Source organism: Microtus oregoni, unplaced genomic scaffold, assembly GCF_018167655.1.
Source record: "Microtus oregoni isolate MIOR12 unplaced genomic scaffold, Mior012 000041F_ref0000270, whole genome shotgun sequence".
In the NCBI taxonomy this organism is placed as follows: Eukaryota; Metazoa; Chordata; class Mammalia; order Rodentia; family Cricetidae; genus Microtus; species Microtus oregoni.
In genome coordinates this window covers 17,621,090-17,641,282 of record NW_024543208.1, presented here as the reverse complement: position 1 = coordinate 17,641,282, position 20,193 = coordinate 17,621,090, and the positions used below count along the sequence as shown (strand labels likewise).

Here is a 20,193-nt window from a genome sequence, read left to right as displayed (position 1 = left end):
GCTTTGAGTTTCTCTCCGTTTAATTTGATGTTAGCTGTCGGCTTGCTGTATATAGCTTTTATTATATTTAGGTATGACCCTTGTATCCCTAATCTCTCCAAGACTTTTAACATAAATGGATGTTGAATTTTGTCAAATGCTTTTTCAGCATCTAGTGAAATGATCATATGGTTTTTTTCTTTCAGTTTATTTATATGCTGGATTACATTGATAGATTTTCGTATGTTGAACCAGCCCTGCATCTGAGGAATGAAGCCTACTTGATCATAATGGATAATTTTTCGGATGTGTTCTTGGATTCGATTTGCCAGTATTTTGTTGAGGATTTTTGCGTCGATATTCATGAGTGAGATTGGCCTGTAGTTCTCTTTCCTGGTTGAGTCTTTGAGTGGTTTTGGTATCAGAGTAATTGTGGCTTCATAAAAGGAATTTGGTAATGACCCTTCTGTTTCTATATTGTGGAATACATTAAGGAGTATAGGTATTAGGTCTTCTTGGAAGATCTGGTAGAATTCTGCATTGAAACCATCTGGTCCTGGGCTTTTTTTGGTAGGGAGGTTTTTGATAACAGCTTCTAATTCTTCGCGACTTACAGGTCTGTTTAGATTGTTCACCTGGTCCTGGTTTAGTTTTGGTAAATGGTATTTATCTAAAAAAGCGTCCATTTCTTTTACGTTTTCCAGTTTTGTGGCATACAGGCTTTTGTAGTAAGATCTAATGACTCTCTGAATTTCCTCTGTGTCTGTGGTTAGATTTTATTTATGGATCAGAATATGCCCAGTTTGCCTTAAAGTTGTCTTTAAAAAATTCACATCCTATGCTCATAAGATAAAAACATTCAGATTTATTTAGTTCATCCCATTGATACCAACACCCAAATTCTCCATAGATCTTCTCTATTTATTCATTTTATCTGTATGTTTGTTTTTTTTTAAGTAATTGATACAGGGCCTCTGGTAACTCAGTCTAGCCACGAACATTGTATAGCCAATCACCAAGGCTGAATTTAACCTCTGACCCTTCTGCTTCAGTCTTCCAAGTATAGGGTTGCAGCTATGAGTCATCATGGCAGATTATTCATTGTGTCTCGAGCCAGTTTCCATTAAAGTCAAAGCCTTATACTCACATCACCAAGATTCCTCGGTGTGTGCATGTCCATGACACATAAGCAGTAATCTAAACACATGTCTGTGTGGAGTCGTGGCTCCTTCCAGCTTTACATGCCTTTCATGTTTGTCTGAAAACTAAAATCCTTGCTTTTGTCCTTATTTGTCATTATGACTTCTTGAATCCTCCCTTCTTTTTTCTTTTTCTTTTTTTTTTACTTTTATGAACTTTGATAATTGGTTAAAATTTGATGCTTTATTTTTTTCTTTTAGTGATTTAGTAGTTATTCATGCAGCACTCCTTTGCATGTCTGTATCTTTTAAAGGAATGTCTAGCATAAGATGTATCTTAATTAACCTTTCCCTCTCTCTGTAAGCAAAACACTTTCCTTTCTTCCCTGGCACGCACCCCCGTTTTGTTGAAATTTAGAACTTTAGATTTAGATTATCCTATTTAAAAATTTTAAATATACAACTCATTTTAAATAAAATACTTTGACATATGTAATTTTTCTTGGACTTAAATATACTTTACTATTTCATGGTTTAGTGCTATTTATTAGCTTATGGCACTGAAACCATGGCTCGTGGTTTCTGAGGGTTCAGTCCATGGCCTCTTGGTTCCATGCTCTTGGGAACTGTATGGTGGTGGTGGGAAGATGTGGCAGAAAAGCATCACAACTCCTGGCAACTGAAAGAGAAGGGACAGGAAGGGGCGAGGACAAGAGACCCCTAAGAACCTGCCCTCAGTGATTCACCTTCTTTTTCTAGACCTCACCGTCTAGAAGTTCCAGGACCTCCTCAAACCTTAGTAACTCCCCAAATAATTCATAAGCCTTCGTGGGGATACCTCACATTGAACCCATATCACCAAGGAACAATTTTATAGAATGGCTCTATCATTGTCCTCCTACTTTTATTGTAAGACTTGCCTATCCCTCTAATGAATCTTTCTCTGTCTATCAGCCAGCTCCAAACTAACAACACGAGATTTATTCTTAACTATGAATGCTTGGCCTTAGCTTAGGCTTGTTCTTAACTAGCTCTTACAACTTCAAATAACCCATTTCTATTAATCTATGTTCTGTCATGTACCACCCATGCTTCTCCATGTCTCCTGGTGTCCCTTGTGCTCCTTAATTCATCTCTCACTTCCTCTCTCTCTGCTTGGAAGTCCCGCCTACACCTCCTGTCTAGCTATTGGCCATTCAGCTCTCTATTAAACCAGTCACAGCAATATCTCTTTACACAATGTACAAATATCCCACAACACATCCCCTTTATCATTTGTTGTTCCATAGTATTCTGTTTCATTTGATATACATCACATGACACTCACTGTAGAGTCTGTGCTCTTGGGTAGAATTTATCTGTATTCTCCTGTCACCCCCAAAGACTTTTGTAAGATGCTACTATGATGGAGGAAGGTCATTGGCTAATAAAGGAACTGCCTTGGCCCATTTTATTGGTTAGAGGATAGGTGGGAGGAGTAAACAGAACAGAACGCTGGGAGGAAGAGGAAGTGAGGTCAGACTCCACATCTCTCCTCTCGGGAGCAGACGCCTCGGAGAGAGACGCCATGCCCCGCTCCCGGGCAGACACACACCATGAAGCAAGCCGCCAGGTTAGACATGCTGAACCTTTCCCGGTAAGACCGGTTCTCACAGATTATTAGAGATGGGTTGATCGGGATAACAGAATTAGCCAGTAAGGGCTAGGGCTAAAGGGCCAAGCAGTGTTTAAATGAATACAGTTTGTGTGTTGTTATTTCGGGCATAAGCTAGCCGTGCGGGCGGTTGGGGTGCTGGGGACGCAGCCCCGCCGCCCCTATTACTACACTACTATGGTCCTACTATTTGTGTGTGTGTGTGTGTGTGTGTGTTTGTGTGTGTGTGTGTGCACATGCATGCATGCATACGCACTTCATCATATTCTGGTTCACAGCTACTTCATTTTTGTGGTTTTTAACCCATTGCACCATTTTCTAAAATTTCATGTGATTGTGATCATTTTCAGAAATATAGTTTTAAGCTGAAAGTCCTGCTTTTATAAACAATGCTACACTGAATTCAACCATAGTATGATGCAATGCAACTTTTGTAGGCAAATGAGATCTAAAAATGCCTGTGTTTTGCCTTATTGAGATATTTTACTTATTATGATGGTCTGGAACTAAACCTACACATAAGTATCTCCGAGATATATGTGCATACTTTTTAATATAAAAAATTCTGTAACAGTGTAATAATATCTCTACTTTCCTACATATTGCCTATACTTACTACAGAAGACTAGATATAATTAACAGGAAAAAAAATAAAACAACAACCCTGCTTGTATCCTATTTTAACCTAGGCCAAGAGTTAATTTCTTAGATGAAGAATATTACTACATCAGTGTTAAGTCCAGCTTAATTTTTTAAAAGATTTTATTTATTATGTATACCGTTTTCTGCCTGCATGTATGTTTACAGGCCAGAAGAGGGCAGCAGATTTCATTGTAGATGGTTGTGAGCCACCATGTTTACAGGCCAGAAGAGGGCAGCAGATTTCATTGTAGATGGTTGTGAGCCACCATGTCTAAGGCATTGAACTTGGAAGCCCTGGAAGAACAGTTAGTGCTCTTAACCACTGAGCCATCTCTTCAGTCCAGGACCAGCTTAATTTTAAACAAATGAAAGTATCAAGAGAATACATGCTTGATAATTTTAGCAAATATAATTATTGTTGATTATACATCAAAACCAAACTGTGGTTTGCACTAACCTAACAAGAACAAAAACCATGCCATTCGTTCATCTCTGAGAGAATGCTCAGGATCTCCTTACTTCAAAATTCCCATTCCCACATACTGGAAAAGTGACAAGAGACACCTGGCCACACTGCAGATAGTGGCTGAACTCGGAAAGGGCACGTGATGTCTGCTGTGTTTCTAGCCCTAAGCAAAGGCTGCGTCCAGGACAAATGACTTTGAGACGATAATCAAAATTTACAAATAACTGTTGACAGACAAAACGCAGGTATCCAAGGCAATAAGCGGTCAACGTTCCCCTTGCATTTCTGACTATTCTGGAAACCACACTTGTCCAGGGAAGGAGCACTGCCTACTTCTTAGTCCTCTCTCATTTGTCTCAGCTAAGCCTGGGCCTCCAGGATCCCAAGATCTCGGGCAGACATAGGGTCTCCCACAGACTATTCCAATCAAATGGCGATATGCTAATGAGGGAGTCTTCCTAGGAGCTGCTCTGCTAACTTTTGCATCACCTGGCAGATGTGCTCCAAAGTGCTTGCCAACCGGTTTCCTGGCAGACGTCTTTGTCCCCGACATTCTCCATCTCCCACTTTTACTTACTTCCACTTGGAAGTCTTTTTCCCCCAGGCTGTAATCAAGAGCCACATCTGCAGTCCTGGTTTCCCTGGTCCAGAATTTCATGGTTCTTAACTGTTTAGACGTTCCCTGAACTCTGGTTCACACTACTTTCTTTGCCTTGGTACCCAGTCTCCCCCTGCCTCCGACTCCTTCCTCCATCCCCTATAGCCTTGCTGCGTTTCGACATGACCCGGGAAGTGGGCACCTCACTTCAGACCTCACACAACACAGGTTTGCCCTCTCCCCTGAGACTAGACTCTGGCCTGCTTTGAGAAGGAAACCCTGACTGATTCATGTTTGTTTACTCTGCCTGGACAGAGCCACTCGTTCATAGTTAGTGCCAATAAATATTTGCTCAACAAGTGTAAACTGAGATTGACCCCCCCCCCCCGCCTCTCTGTTCTGATATCCTGATTAAGTGTCCCCTCCTGAGGACAACTATGTCTCCGTGTCTAAGAGTCTGGGGTAGAAAACTTGAACAGATTCACACCCAGCTTTTGACTTTCGTTGCCTTTTGGAAGAAGCTAGCACAAAACCGTTGCTTTAGCTCGCTCGGTGAAACTGCCTTGCTGTTACAGCTCTATAGTCCAGTTAGTCTTTATATCAGGACAGTGAAATATTATTTTATAATTCCCTGGCCACAAGATGCTATCCTTCACACGTCTCTTGAGTAAGGAAGGGTACATTAGACTAGAAGATGGTAGTTACAGAAAATATAGAGAAGAAAATTGAGACATTTTGGTACACTAATTAATTTATATTTTGTTTCTATTGTCCAATTGTGGCAGTTTTTGTCATGGGGCTCCAGTATTACATTGGAATGGCATTTAAGAAACTACTCCAGTAAAGCAAAAATACAATTAACAATGTGACCTATCAGGAATCAATTATTTTAGTTTCTGGAAAGGTACAAAAATATTTTGACTGATGTTTATTTTATGGAATAGGCTCATAGCCCTACTTTAAATATTTGAGACAATAACTGTTTTTCCTCTTTTTTCTTGATAGGCTGTGAAGTTGAGATTCTTGGTATCAGACCAACTTACTGCCTAGAATATAAAAATGTCCCAACGGATATCAATTTTGCCAATGCAGTCAGTGACGCTCTTGACTCGTTAAAGTAAGTGTCCCAAATTTTTAGCCTTAACATTGTTCTTCTTTGTTTTTCAGAAGAGATGTGTGTGTGTGTGTGTGTGTGTGTGTGTGTGTGTACACATGTGCACGCATATGCTCGTGCAAAGGTAGGATGGATGTAGGTGTTTGCAGAGAGTAGAAGAGTTAGGTCCCATGTAACCGAAGTTGCAGGCAGTTGTGGGTCGCCTGACATGGGTGCCAAGCACTAAACTCTGGTCCTCTGAAAAAGCAGCAAGCTCTCTTGACCACTGGGCCATCTCTCCATTCCCTCTTCCTTGTTTCCTGGACAAATAGCAGTCTTAAAGTTGTTTAAGAGAGCTGGATCTAGGTGACATAATGTCTCAGAGAGTTTTATGTAGTGATTGTTCTGCGGTGTACTAACGGACTGTAGCTCTGAGCAGTCACACTGTTTGCCCACGGAGAATGAAATGTTAGAGAATCCCCAGGGCACGAGGACCTTTTTTTTATGTTATTAGACTATAGAGAAACCATATAGCTATCAAAATTTTCATAATGATGATTTTCTGAGTGCAGAGAACTTCTCGACCTGCGAGAAAGAACAACCACCACATCAGGATTCCACTCAGATCACACTTTACTGGAGTGTCCTTGATTGATGGGGAGCAGGAAGCAAGAGGGGCAGGAAAACAAGGGGCAGGAAGGGAAGGGCAGGGAGAGCATGAAGCGAAGGGATGAAGGGCTCTTAGGCAGCTGCTTGAATAGGGAAATGGCACACGGGTTGCCCTGTGATTCGCTGCCACCAACAGCTGACACCAGACCGCATCGGGATAGGCTCAAGGATCCTCATCCACCGTGCATGCGGGAAGCGGGGGACACGCAGCTCTCAAAGGCATAGCCAAATATGGAGTTGTTTATTTCCAACAAGACAGGATGTCGGCGCCATCTTGTAATGGCGATCCTGTCCGGCTCACTACATCTGAGCAGGTACATTGCAAAGACATCAATGTGCATTTGCATACAGGAAGACTCTGTGAGCAGATGTGTTTGGGGGAAATCACCGTTCCCATACTCTTGTTTGAAATGCACAAAGCACATTAGCGAATCAGAACAAGGAAAAGGTTTTGATTTTGTTTAGTTTTGTTTTGTTTCTCCCTTGCTCCCAGAGCAGTGACATAGAGTCTGAAACATGCAAGGCTGAGTTCCTTGCCCCAGAAAAACACTTAGCTCTATCAGGGAACTGATTACCAAGTCAAAAATAAAGCCTCAAATCAACTGGAAGCAGTCAGGTCACCCAGATGGAGGTCCAGCAGGGAGAGTGCTGTAGAAATCAGCGAGAAGGAGCCTGAGGGTGTTGGGGTCGCCTATTCCTGGAGCTGGACTTGAGGTCCTTTGAGGTCATCTTGTTGGCTGAATGGGTTTCCTGGGTGGGGTCAAAACAGACGGCATCGAGAGAATCACAGTATATAAGACTGGGACAGGAGCTTGATCATTTTGAAAGAGCATGGTTACCAGCGAGGCACTGAGCGATCACCCTTCCTAAACCCAGGGCATGAATCGCTGGCACCAAACAATGAAGGCCGGCTATAGTGACGATTATCTTTTCACCCAGGAGATCAACTATGTATTGAATTCTAAGGTGCCTCAGGTACAGAGGTGAGCAGCTGGGGGAGATTACCTCCAGTAACCCAAGAGTCTGCTTAGCAGCAGGGTCTTCCTCGTGGTTTACGATAGCCCCGTGGTACAGAAGTGACAGATGACAGATGCCACGCTTTCACTTCTTTTCCTGCCCCAACCTTCAGAGTGAGTGGTCGCCACTCCCACAGGGTTAACAAAGGAGAATGCAGGACCCCATCCCGTGCTGATTTTCAGATCAATCTACCTGCGTGAAACCTATAAAGAGGGGGGTCTTTAGGTCACAAAATGGTTTAGCATGACTGACATGCTAAAGAGAAAATGGCTTCAAAATACTAAACATCAAGAAGAAACAAACTTGTCCACGTCATTTGATTCTGGTTGTATTTAAAAGGGGCAGAGTTAACGTAATCAGATGTTCTTCATACAATTTTATATATCATGTGTGTTGTGTGTGTTATATGAGGCTGCCTCCTGCTACCTCATCTGCCTTTCTTTTTCTTGCCCACGAGGGCTGGAGAGCCATGTGCAGGCAGAGCTAGTATACTGGGCCGCAGTCTGGTTAATACAAAGCAGACTGTCGTAGCGTGCATGGCAGATGAACAGCGCTGGAACTTTGGAATCCTCCATGTCTACTCAGTGCTGCTTCCAATGTATCCCAGACCCAAACACAGTCCATCCATATATCCTACTGCTATGAACGATATGAGAGTTTGGGTTGTAATTGTCAGACTGCAAGTAGTCTAACAGCCTGCTTATGAGAACGTTTGTATAGCTCTCACGTTTATCTTGTGCTTGGAACTGAATGGACTCTCTCTGGACCCAATCTAGTAATCACAGCAAAATAGCAAGGAGTGCCACGAGACCTCCAGGCTAGTGCTCATCAATTTGAGCAGACATTCTTATCTTCATAGCACCAGAATGCTAGAAAAATAAAAACCAGGCTCTATTTCCTTTAGAGAAGTGTTGTCTTTGTGGGTTTCTTCCCCTTTGTTTTTTTTTTTTTGTTTGTTTTTTTTTTCAAGCAACATGATGAAGGTAACAGATCTCTTGGAGCTGCATCTCTTCTCGGAAACAGGGAAGATTTTCTGATTGTTACTCTAGTTCCTGGTGGTAGTGGTGGGGTGTATGTTTATATTTGGTAAAGGAGTTGGGCTTCTCTAGAAACAAAAGGCCACAAAGAAGGGGAAGTCCATAGCATTGTCCTCAGGTTAGGTTTCCAGATGGTATCTGGGGCTGCGCATTGCCCAACTCAATGCTATTCTGTAGGGATAAGTCCTGCAGGTAGTCTAGGTACGTGACCCTGAACTCCGTAGTCAAGTGTTTCTCAACCTTCCTAATGCTGCAACCCTTTAATATAGCTTTTGATGTTGTGGCGACCTCCAACCATAAAATTATTTCATTGCTACTTCATAACTGTAATTTTGCTACTGTTATGAATCGTAATGTAAGTATCTGATATGCAGGATGTCTGATATGCACCCCAGAGGGTTATGACGAAAGGCTGAGAACTGCTGCCACAGACTGTCATTCACAAATCTGCAACCTAGATGATGTGTTTGCATTTTGACAGCATGGACCTGGAGCAAGACTAATGCAATTGTCTTGGGGTGGAGGTGGGGGGTCTTTATAATGCCAAAGTTAACAGAGCAGCTAGAAGCAGCTTCCTTACATAGCAGATAGAAAGATCATTTCTTTTTTTTTTAAATACTTATTTATTTATTATGTATACAATATTCTGCCTGTGTGTATGCCTGCAGGCCAGAAGATGGCACCAGACCTCATTACAGATGGTTGTGAGCCAATATGTGGTTGCCGGGAATTGAACTCAGGACCTTTGGAAGAGCAGGCAATGCTCTTAACCACTGAGCCATCTCTCCAGCCCAGAAAGATCATTTCTAACATGATCCAGGTCCATTCTGCTTATGAGTTGACAAAGAAGGGTGGAAATACAGCCTCCTGCTCAACATCTCTAAGCTAGTGAGCATTAGGAATGAGAGAGAAAGGAAAGGCTAGGGGTTACTGCCTGGGGAAGGTAGTGGAGGTGACCACGGTCGTCCCTCCCCCAGGAGAAACAAGGAAGCACTTCCTTCACCTCTCACTTCCCTTCTTACAAAGCAAACCAAAGACTGATGTTTGTAAGACAATACTGTTACTCAAGCAAAAATCAAACCATCCTCTTCAGGAATGAAGTGGTCGCCAGTCTTAGCCAGGCTGAAACACTCTAGAATGTTCGGGGTATGAACTTGTCCGTGAACTTGTGCATATGGCAGAAGGGATCTGATTCTTGGGGCAGGTGTGTTTAGGCAGAGCTGTTGCGCGATTTAGGTTCCCATCAGGTACCCCGAATCTCAGAACCCCAGTCACTGCTGATGTTAATAAAGGAACAGATGGACGAGTAGAGAATTGCTGCCACCTGGGAAAGGAAGCCAGCTCAGGTGTCTTGGCTGGGACCCTGCTCTCTATGGGCAAACTAAGAAGAGTGGAGAAGCTTGCTGCAGCTCAGTGGGGCTTAAATGCTCCTCCCTGCTAAGACCCGCACACTCAGTCAAAGTGATAAAGTGATGAAGGCACAACCGGAAGGAGGCATTTCCTTCCCTCCCTCCCTCCCTCCCTCCCTCCCACTCTTCCTCCCTCCTTTCCTCTCTTCCTCTTTGCTATGTGTCCAGTACTATACCAACAGCTCATTTAGCATTTGAATGGCGGTGCTTTAGTTACTTTTCTGTTGTGTAAAAACACCATACAAGGCCACTTACAGAAGAGTTTATTCGGGCTTATGGTTCTATACAATTAGAGTCCATGATGGCAGATCCAGCATGACAGCAGGCAGCAGGAATGGTGGCCAGGGTAGAGAGCTGAGCATGCGTATTTCAGTCACTGCCATGAAGCAGAGAGACAGAGAGAAACAGAGAGAGACAGAGAGAGAGACAGAGAGGGGGGAGGGAGGGAGGAAGAGAGACACACACAGAGAGACAGAGAAAGACAGAGAGAAAGGTAGAGAGGGAGGGAAGGAGAGAGAGAGAGAGAGAGAGAGAGAGAGAGAGAGAGAGAGAGAGAAAAGACTGAAAACAGGTGACACCCTTCCTCCACACACTACCTAAACCTCCCTGAACAACACCATCAGCTGGGGGCCATGGGTTCAAATTCGTGAGACTATAGGGAACATTGCCCATTCAAATCACTGCAGGTAGGTTTCCCAGACAGGGAAACTGCCGTTTAGAGATATTTTACCATTCATCTGAGACATGTTATTTATTGAAAAGAGAAATCAGGATCTGAAACTGTATTTGTGCTCCTGTCCAAAGGTAATTCTCACAATTAAGTCTGCCATGTCCATACCCCAATATTTAGGGAATTCTGCCAAGATTCAGATCAGTTTAGTGGTGAGGGAATGGGGATATCAAGGTGGTTAGAAGGGGAAGACGAGAAACACAAAATAAAAGCAGAGGAAGCTGGAGAATGATGAGTGTGGGGATTGATGCATGTAAAAATATCAATAACATTGAGATAATCAAACTGTAATTTCAGGGTTTTCCCCAAATTCAAATTTTATATTATCATTTTTTTTTCTGCTCGCTAGCTGCTAAGTTTACAGAATCCGTATGATAGCCATGAATGTAATCTGGTGACCTTGAAGCAAGGGTATTGGATAGTGCCCCAAGATGATACTGACCCTTTGGGTAGACTGACCCTCTCAGCCCTTTTTCCTAAATATTAAGTCATCATTCTTAACAGTCAGTGACTAGCTATACTTTTAAATTGTTTCCATTTCCCTCTGCCCAATTCTCCTCTCTTCCCAACCTACTTTGGTAAGAAAAATGCATATGACATTATGAACTCTTTATACTGCAAAGCAACCTAGACAGAATTATAAGGTGATAGGAGACTTGGGTGTCCCTGAAACCCTAGGATTGGAGGCCCCCTGCAGCTTTCTGGGAACTGGGTTTGATGGCCACATGTCCTTCTGGCAAGGTTCCTGAACCTCCAAGCTATAAATGGCCAATAGCAGACAGGTAGGCATTTCTATCCAACCTGCCCTACCCAACCTCATAACAAATGAGCTGACCTGTGATACAGACCAGACCCACATCGGAAACAGCTGGCTACCAAGAATTTATCTGCTCAACTCCAAACAGGCCAGAACTGTCAGCCCTGGGAGACTTGGGTCCCTAATGAATCAATGAAACCCTAACACAGCAACCTCTCACGTGTGTATTCCCTGTAACACAAGCATCCCAAATCAAGTGTTCCTGGCATCGGAGCTTGACAGCTTCCTGAAACAATGCCATCGGGTAAATTGTGACACACTCCAGCTTTCTGACCGCATGGAGATGTTCAGATGTGATAAACAGCCTTGGAGAAACCAACCTACACGAGTGCATAAAGGATACATTATCATACGGCGGGTATTAAAATGGGGAGGACTGGGTGGATTTCATTAAACTCCAAGGCCACAGTAAACCTCACTTTATTAAGTTACCAATGCATTAAGTGGGACTTCCCACCATATCTAGGACCTGTGCTAAAAGTGTGGACACCTAAACAGTTGGTATAGTGCATGAACCAGCACATCTGGATGCCTAAGAGGCCTGTACATAAAGCAGATAAATGTGGAGGCTTATCTCCCGGACAGGTTTTATGGAAGTGTCCGTTGTGTTCAGACATAGTGAGGAAGGGAGAGCCCAGAGCTCTTCCAGGTATGGGCCAGGAACAAGTTTCAGCATATGGATAGAGATCATATTGCCTAATATGGACTTATCCCCACCACCCACACACTTGCTGGGCCCTAGAGGGACCTTTTGTACCTCACTATGTATAGGTACAACCCAATCCACCCTGTGGAAGAGGCTGGTGATGGGGTTTTTAAACGAAGGGTCGATTTGTTTTGTTCTAAAAGACAAACGATGTCACTTCACCTGAAACCAATGTTTCCTCAAAGCTGTTGATGATGTGCACCCCGGAGTGCTCAGGAGACCCTAATGACATCACTAAAGGGTATGTGACCTTACAAAGGGGTGCCAGGCAGAGAACACTCTGGAATCTCTTCCCTGGCTGAGAAGGTGGAGTAGATATGGATGGACTTTCAAAGGCCCAATCTACATTTCCACGTTCCAGCTATGTCACAGAGACCTGCCAGGGAGCGGGAAACTTCTAGAACCCTCTGAAGCCTGCGTCTCCATGTGCACATCTGTAAATGCTCTTTTGTGAGGACACTTGTCCCTATAGCTCCAGGCCTAGAAACAAAGTCAACCCATAACACAGAGCACCTAGGTGACAAGGATGGATCTCCTAGTGTTACTTTTGCCCTTTCTCACAGCCAGCTTCTGGGAGTTGAAAGGTGTCACACAACAGAGCAAAGATTTCCAAAGTTCCCCTGGGCTGGGTGGAATAGTTCCCCTTCATCACGGGCTCTTGGTAAATGCTGCAGCAGAGAACCTGGTCATAGGCAAAAGCCCATTTAGTGGGCTCTTGTTATTATCTACTTAGTTGACAGCTGTAGAATGTTTACTGTGTGCCAAATTCTAGGCTTGAGTTGAGATACCATGGAGAATGAGTCACCATTCCGGAGGTGAAAGAATCTCTTAGTTTAGAGAGAGAAAAGTACGGATAAAAGTGCCCGGAAGTGAGCATAGAGTCATGGGAGAACACTGCCATGTCCCAAGGCCACCTGATTTAGCCTCAGAACATGGCAGGAAACTTCCTGCAGGAGACAATGATTGCCACAGATCTTAAGGAAGAGTGGCTACCTTGTGGCTCCGACCAGGGAAATCAAGCTCTCCATGTATTATGAGGATGCTGTCTGCTAGAGGAGAGCAAAACCCGAGGCCCTCGCAGCCCTGAAATCACACTCTCCCATTGCTCATGCTGGGAAGACTGTATCGAGGGAAAACATGATGTTTGAATATGTGCCTGTGTGTCTGTGTCTATGTGCTTTATACAGATGTGCCTAAAATAGAGGTTTTTTTTTAAAAAGAGAAATAAGAAAATATGACAAGGGACAAGGATATTAATACTACCTCTTGTACAGATCCAAGCTGAAAGAAATACCTTCCACTTCTTTTCCATTGGCTCATCTGTCAGTTCTGGATACTGGCATACCATCTTTACTGCTATCAACATCGCTCCCATCTATGTTGGGTGCTTGACGGGAAGAAAGGCAAAGCCAGAGCTTGGGGAGGGGAAGTCACAGTGGAAAGTGTTATGTGGAGGAAGGAGAGAACATTTCCTGGACTCCTCTTCCTTCTTCCCATAAGCTGACCATGTCTATAGATATTGCTAGCTTCTTAGACCAGCACTGGAGGCGAAATGGTTTGGATTTTCACCATCAATGCTGACCCTGGGGGAGTTTGGGAGTTCCTTAAAGGACAGTTACTTTTAGGATTTACTCTGTGTCTATCCAAGAGCTAACCTGTCACAGGTCCCCATAGAACACATGGCTGGGGTGGGTGTGTCTGCAATGACAAATCCTAAGGATTACTCTATCCACAGCTACAGACAGACCCACAATCTAGCATATTATTGGGACTCCCTTAAAGTCCACTAATAATTTTACAGTTGTTATTGAAAGCAACACCTCCAGTTTCTTGACTTTTCAGTTATGAGAAGGGAGTTATATGGACCATGCTCCTTCTCATACTACATCTTTCAATTTTCAATTTGTGGACAGGAAAAGCCAGACCATATGGCCAGAAGGAGGGGTGACCAGTAGACACACTCTTCAAATCTTGCCAGCAATCTGTTCAATGTCGACTCACCTTATTTATGTGGATATATGGGTTTTGACTCATGTGCTGGACTGGTTCACTTGGGGACTCTCACACCTTCACGAGGGTCAGTGGATCCCTAGGGAGCAGCCCCCAGAGGATTCCTTCAACTGTGACTATCTCACTCTGTTCCCTCCAGGAGTGGCCGAGCTGATCTGGCAGCCATATACCATGGACCCTCGTCACCTCAGCGAAAAGATGCTCTCAAAGCTGTGGACACGGTGCTGAAGTATATGATCCAGTGGATCCAGGTGACCCAAAGCAAGGGCAACTAATCTGGCCTGTTTCACTGTCATGTCTTGTCATCTCCCTGACTGCCACTCCGTCATACGTCCTCCAACAATTTCTTTACTAGGCCAGTGTGAGGCTCTCTTTTCTCCACTCTGTAATTTTTGGACACCAAGAGACTCCTTATACCATGGATGGCCAGTGGGGTTTAACTCATCTAATGTGTGTTTTTGCCTGGCTTGCCTAGAGCATTGGTCAGGTTCTTAGTACTAATAGTAAGTCTATTGGCTATTAGTAAGTCTATTGACTATTAGTAAGTCTATTAACTCTTAGTGAGTCTATTGACTATTAGTAAGTCTATTGACTATCAGTAAGTCTATTGACTATATTAGTAAGTCTATTGGCTATTAGTAAGTCTATTGGCTATTAGTAAGTCTATTGACTATCAGTAAGTCTATTGACTCTCAGAAAGTCTATTTACTATTGGTAAGTCTATTAACTATTAGTAAGTCTATTAAGTCTATTGACTATTAGTAAGTCTATTGATTATTAGTAAGTCTATTAACTATTAGTAAGTCTATTGACTATTGGTGAGTCTATTAACTATTTGTGAGTCTATTGACTATTAGTAAGTCTATTGACTATTAGTAAGTCTATTGACTATTAGTAAGTCTATTGACTATATTAGTGAGTCTATTGACTATTAGTGAGTCTATTGACTATATTAGTGAGTCTATTGACTATTAGTGAGTCTATTGACTATTAGTAAGTCTATTGACTATATTAGTGAGTCTATTGACTATTAGTGAATCTATTGACTATTAGTGAGTCTATTAACTATTAGTAGGTCTATTGACTATTAGTAAGTTTATTGACTATATTAGTAAGTCTATTGACTATTAGTAAGTCTATTAACCTGTACATAGGGGTTAAATGTGGGTTCCGACTTTAACAATCTCCATTCTCCTTTAACCAATAGCTTAAAAATGCCTCTTTACCAGGATTTTTGCATGAAAGGACCTTTCTCCAGTGAATGTGATGATGTCTTGTGTCCACCCCACAGGAATGAGGCCTGCAGAATGACCTAAATGTCATCATTTTCTCAGACCATGGGATGACAGACATCTTCTGGATGGATAAAGTGATTGAGCTGAGCAAGTACGTCAGCCTCGATGACCTGCAGCAAGTGAAGGACCGAGGGCCCGTTGTGAGCCTGTGGCCAGCCGCTGGCAAACACTCTGAGGCAAGACACACGGTGGTGGAGGGGAGGTGATGTGGACCCATCGGTCCCTTGTTTGTGCTTTGTCATTCCTCCTAGAGTTTTCTTAACGAACTGTGCAACAGGGTTAGGAGCACAGACTTTGGAATCAGCTGTCATCCACTTACCAAGTGACCTTTCTCAAGGTCATTCTCTGTGTTTGTTGTATTCTATAACAGCATCTACCTCTACTGAATTTCGTAAAAATTAAGTGAAATAGATGATGCCCCATACTTGGCAAACACTGCGCGTGTCAGCATGCCCTTATCAGGGCTATTAGCAGACAAACTCCTGAGGAAGCTGTCAGAGGCAGACTCTTCAGACTGAAGCTGCCACTCTGATCTGCACCCGTTTCCCTTTCACCAGGGGGCTAGAGATATAAAACTGACCAAAGAAGACAGCATAGGCCCCGTGTGTGCAGTATGGGTCAGCCCCTGACTTCACAGCCCTGCCCCTTAGGTTCTGATCCCAGCTCTGTTATCGACTGCATACAAGGCATTGACAAGTCTGGCCCCTCTGCCGTCTGCACATGCGCACAGCAGTGTGCGCCGTCCTAAAGCCCATGGGAGTACACAAAAGCAGGCTGAGATCACAGCCGAGACAATGTGTGAGCCACTCACACTCACGGAGCTCACCATCCAATGAGAAGTTTCCTCATCGGATGAGGGTGTGGTCAAGTTCCTACAGTGTGCAGGCGAGGACCCAAACTCCCTTTCAGGAACTCAGTACCTCATGCTCACCCTTTCAGAAAACAACAGTAGTTAGGGATGGTGGCGGGTGGTAAGAATGAGGAGAAACGGGTGACACTCTTGGCTGACAACCTCGTGTTCATGTTGGTTCGTCACCTCCCGGTGCATAGATGCGGTGCCTGTCCATCCCCAGGGAGCTGACATGGGCCAGGAAGCATCTATCTTTCTGAGGGGGTGGGCAATGCCAGCAACAGGGGAGTCAGGAGGTGTCTGGGAACTGCTGCCTTCCTTCATCCTAACAGCGACAGAACAGTTGCCTTTAGTCAAAGGGTCCTGACGAGAGCCAGACTCTGGCCCTTTGCCTTCTAGGCAGTCCCACCACTACCTTGCCTGCCCTCATTTGAGGTCCCCCGTCAACAGTACCACACGGCTCTCAGCCTTTCCCCCACTCACGAGGGAAATGCCTCCCCCTTTCTGTTTTCTCGAGCTCCGTTGCCAGGAAATGAAGTTTACACAGCGTCCCAGCAAACCCCCTAAATATGAAAACGGAAAGAATATGTTACATGTTGGCAGGTTCCTGGGAAGCAACTCTGTCTTCCTGGCAGGGAAGATCATCTTTGTCTCCAATTTGGCGCATAGGCATGAGACTCCTCCAGAACGCTTGGGCATTACCACTCATGAGCCGGGAAGAGCATCTTCCAGCAGGACGTGCATCCCAAGCCCTGACAGCAGCCAATAGCAGTTGGTAGGGGATCAAAAGTGGGGGCTGTGTTTGGTGACAGTTGTGTCATGTGATGGACACAGCAATCTGCAAGACCTGGTGTATGTCAGCAGATTTTCCGCTTATTCAAAAATAATTCTGCATTCTGCATACGTTGTTTTTAATCAAACAGAGGAGATTAATTCATGGAACTGTGAACAAGTTTCTACTCAGCAGCCCAAAGACTATTTTTAAGTCATGAGTGAATAAACACAATTTTATTATTAAGGAATACATATCTGATTTGGCTAGTGGCCAGCAAACCAGCACCAGCAGGTTGCTTTTTAATTTTAGTCACCAATATTTGAGCTTCTGCTAAATATTGAAAGTGTGTATAGACTTTACGTCTTCATTATGGAATTGGCAATGGGATTAGTAAGCAATTCCTGGTGATTTTAAAATTCACATATGGGCAGGACATCATCTTGATGTCAAGTTAAAGAGCACTAACCTTTTGGCCATTTTGATGATATTTTCAAAGAAGCACTTTGACAATTGCTTCTTAATTTTACTGCATAGAATTTTGGATTTTGGTAAGTAAGTTTTGTAATATGTTCACCAGTCACTGATTATTTACAAAAGAATATATATAGTGTGTGTACATGTTTATATATATACATACATACACACACACAATAAAAAACATTATCCTTCTAAGCAGTATAGGATAACGTTGCCGTGCTCACCTCGTATTTAATAGAAGTAGAATGTTGTCTTGACCTATGACCCTTTCTGAAAATCTTTCCCGGATCCCATGAGCTTTCTACTCTCTCCAAAAAATCACTAAGAAGACACCATTACTCATGTATGGTTGTGTGGTTACTTGAGTTTTACATGATAAGAATCTCTGTGGTGTTTTCTACAATGCACATTATTTTTCCTCCGGCTGAGGTCTCACGTCTTCCGAGTGTCTTTGCGGATGCCATGTCTGTCTTTACTATACTTTGTCATGTCTTGCCCTGAAACTACACCAGTATGTCTTTATCTCTCCCCGTTATCTCTTTGCTCTTCTGCTTCTGCTGTGTGCCTGGGCTATTCTGTACATACATCTACAGGTGCACACACGTGAGAGCTTTTCATTACAGTCTCTAGGGGGTCCATCTCTTATGTCAGAGAGCATATGGATCGTTAGACTTCCTGGATAAAGCCAGCTTGATTTGCAAGCTATACAAAATTCTCTCATAGCACACACCATTAATCTCAGCACTGGGGAGGCAGAGACACGCTGAGTTCTGTAAGTTCAAGGCCAGCCTGGTCTATATTGTGAGTTCCAGACCAGCTAGGGCTACATAGAAATCCTATCACAAGACAAAAAAAGTATTTATTTTATGTAGCGAAACTCTGTGTGCATGTGTGTTGTGTGTGCACGCACCATGTGTGTTTATAATCTATCTCACAGATCTAGCATGAGTGTTCAAACAGCTCATTTTTGGTTTTCTTTGCAGATATACCACAAACTCAGTACAGTGGAACACATGACCATGTATGAGAAAGAAGCAATACCCAGCAGGTTCTATTATAAGAAAGGGAAATTCGTCTCTCCTTTGACTTTGGTGGCTGATGAAGGGTGGTTCATAACGGAGGTAATTATAAAATCTATGGCATTCCTCTCATTGTTCAAACTCTATCCACAGCCCATGAGTAAGTAGCAATTATTGAGCTCCGTTCTCTCGGAGTCCTTTGCTGCACTGCTTCCTTGTTTAGAAAATCAAAGGGCTGGACGGGCTGTCTAGGTGAACACAAGCTTCAGGCACAAACCGACAGTCGAGATTGAGACTTCATGGCTCCAGATCCCCTGTGTTGTAATAAATTGGCCTTAACTAAATTACTCAAGCTTCTATACAACCTGTGTAGCTTAAAGCAGAAATATTACTGTGATTGGAAGCCATTGCTCCAGGGCAACAGAAAGCTAGGAGAGCCCTCTGTTGCTTCCACCAGGAGAGAAATGTTTAGAAAGTAGAGCTGCATGAACCCAGGCCCCCAAATTACCAGCTGGTTTTTACAGCCGAGATTGTCTTTCACTTTTTCTCTGAGCCCTAATTTGCCTCAGGCCTGCCTGAGTCCTCCTGGGCTCTAGGCTGAGGAGAATGCATGATCTTTATGAATATCCTACCTTCCAGAGGAACCTGTGATCATCCCGAGAGTACAGTCCCGTCTAGACAAGAGCAGTACTTCAGATGTGAGTTTGAAAGTGGGCTGTGCTTAAAACAGGCTGCAGGGTAAAAGGAATAGAAAGCTGAAGCCAGTGTTGACTAGGGCTCAAGAACAGAAAATAATATACTAGAGGTCACAGGTTCCTCGCCCACGGAATCAGGCATTGGGCCAAGAGAGTGTGTGACCAACCAGCAGGGCATGAAATCACAGGACTCTGTGACACGAACTTCAGTTTTTGAGCAAGACTGGGTCATTCCTGGGCATTCACAGAGAGAAACGTTTGGTCACCATGAACTGAAAGCCAGGTAGATCTGGTTGAAACCACTGGCAGCAGAAGGCAGAAGCCAGCCAGGCTCTTCTGAGACTGAATCTGGCTTCTGGTGTCATGCTGCTTACGGGGTTTCTAGGATGGAAGCAGAGAGAGGAGGATTGTAAGTTCCAGGCCAACCTGAGCTCCAACTTTTAAAAGATATATAGAGACAAAAAGGGTTCAAGAGACTTCTTCTAACACTGCCACTTCCAGAAAAGAAAATGTGACTGTTTAGGTCAACAAATGTCCGGAGTTCACATGGGCTGAGAGAGAATATTTTAAGCTATGCTTTGGGCATGAGTCATTATCATTTTCTCCTCTCTCTCCCGCCTCCTCTCTGTCACACACGAAAGCAATACAAAATGATAATAAGAATACAATCAGTTTGATTCATGCCACATGTGGGGTCTGTAATACACAAACACAATTGTTTCTCAGGCTTAGTGGAGCGCACGGGTCACCAGGTTAGAGGCCCACGGACATCAAGAAAGACCTCCCAAGTCACAGCAAAGAACCTACTTTTTAGTTTGTTTACTCTTGTTTCAAAACCTTCATCTTTATAAGATTCTGGTGAAGTCATTCTGAAGTTCTGGAGGTCAGCCCATTGTGAGGATTAATCCGTAGGGGGGCACCACCTACGTGACCCTGAACACCTGAGACCTGTTTAGTTCACTTGCTGACGGGCTGAGAGGTTACAGCAAGGGAGGTGGGGAGATCCTCGGGCTACAGGGTGGTTTAGCGATTTGGTAGAAACAAGTAGGGGGATGACAAAGCCAGAGGAGGAGGTGGACACCCAGTGAGATGCCATCACAATTCCAGTGGGAAATG

The 20,193-nt window shown here is 43.7% G+C and overlaps 1 pseudogene; it reads left to right on the top strand.

Moving 5' to 3' along the window:
- Positions 1–18,657, top strand: part of LOC121433855 — an 82,423-nt pseudogene extending 63,766 nt beyond the window's left edge.
- The last annotated feature ends 1,536 nt before the right edge of the window (positions 18,658–20,193 follow it).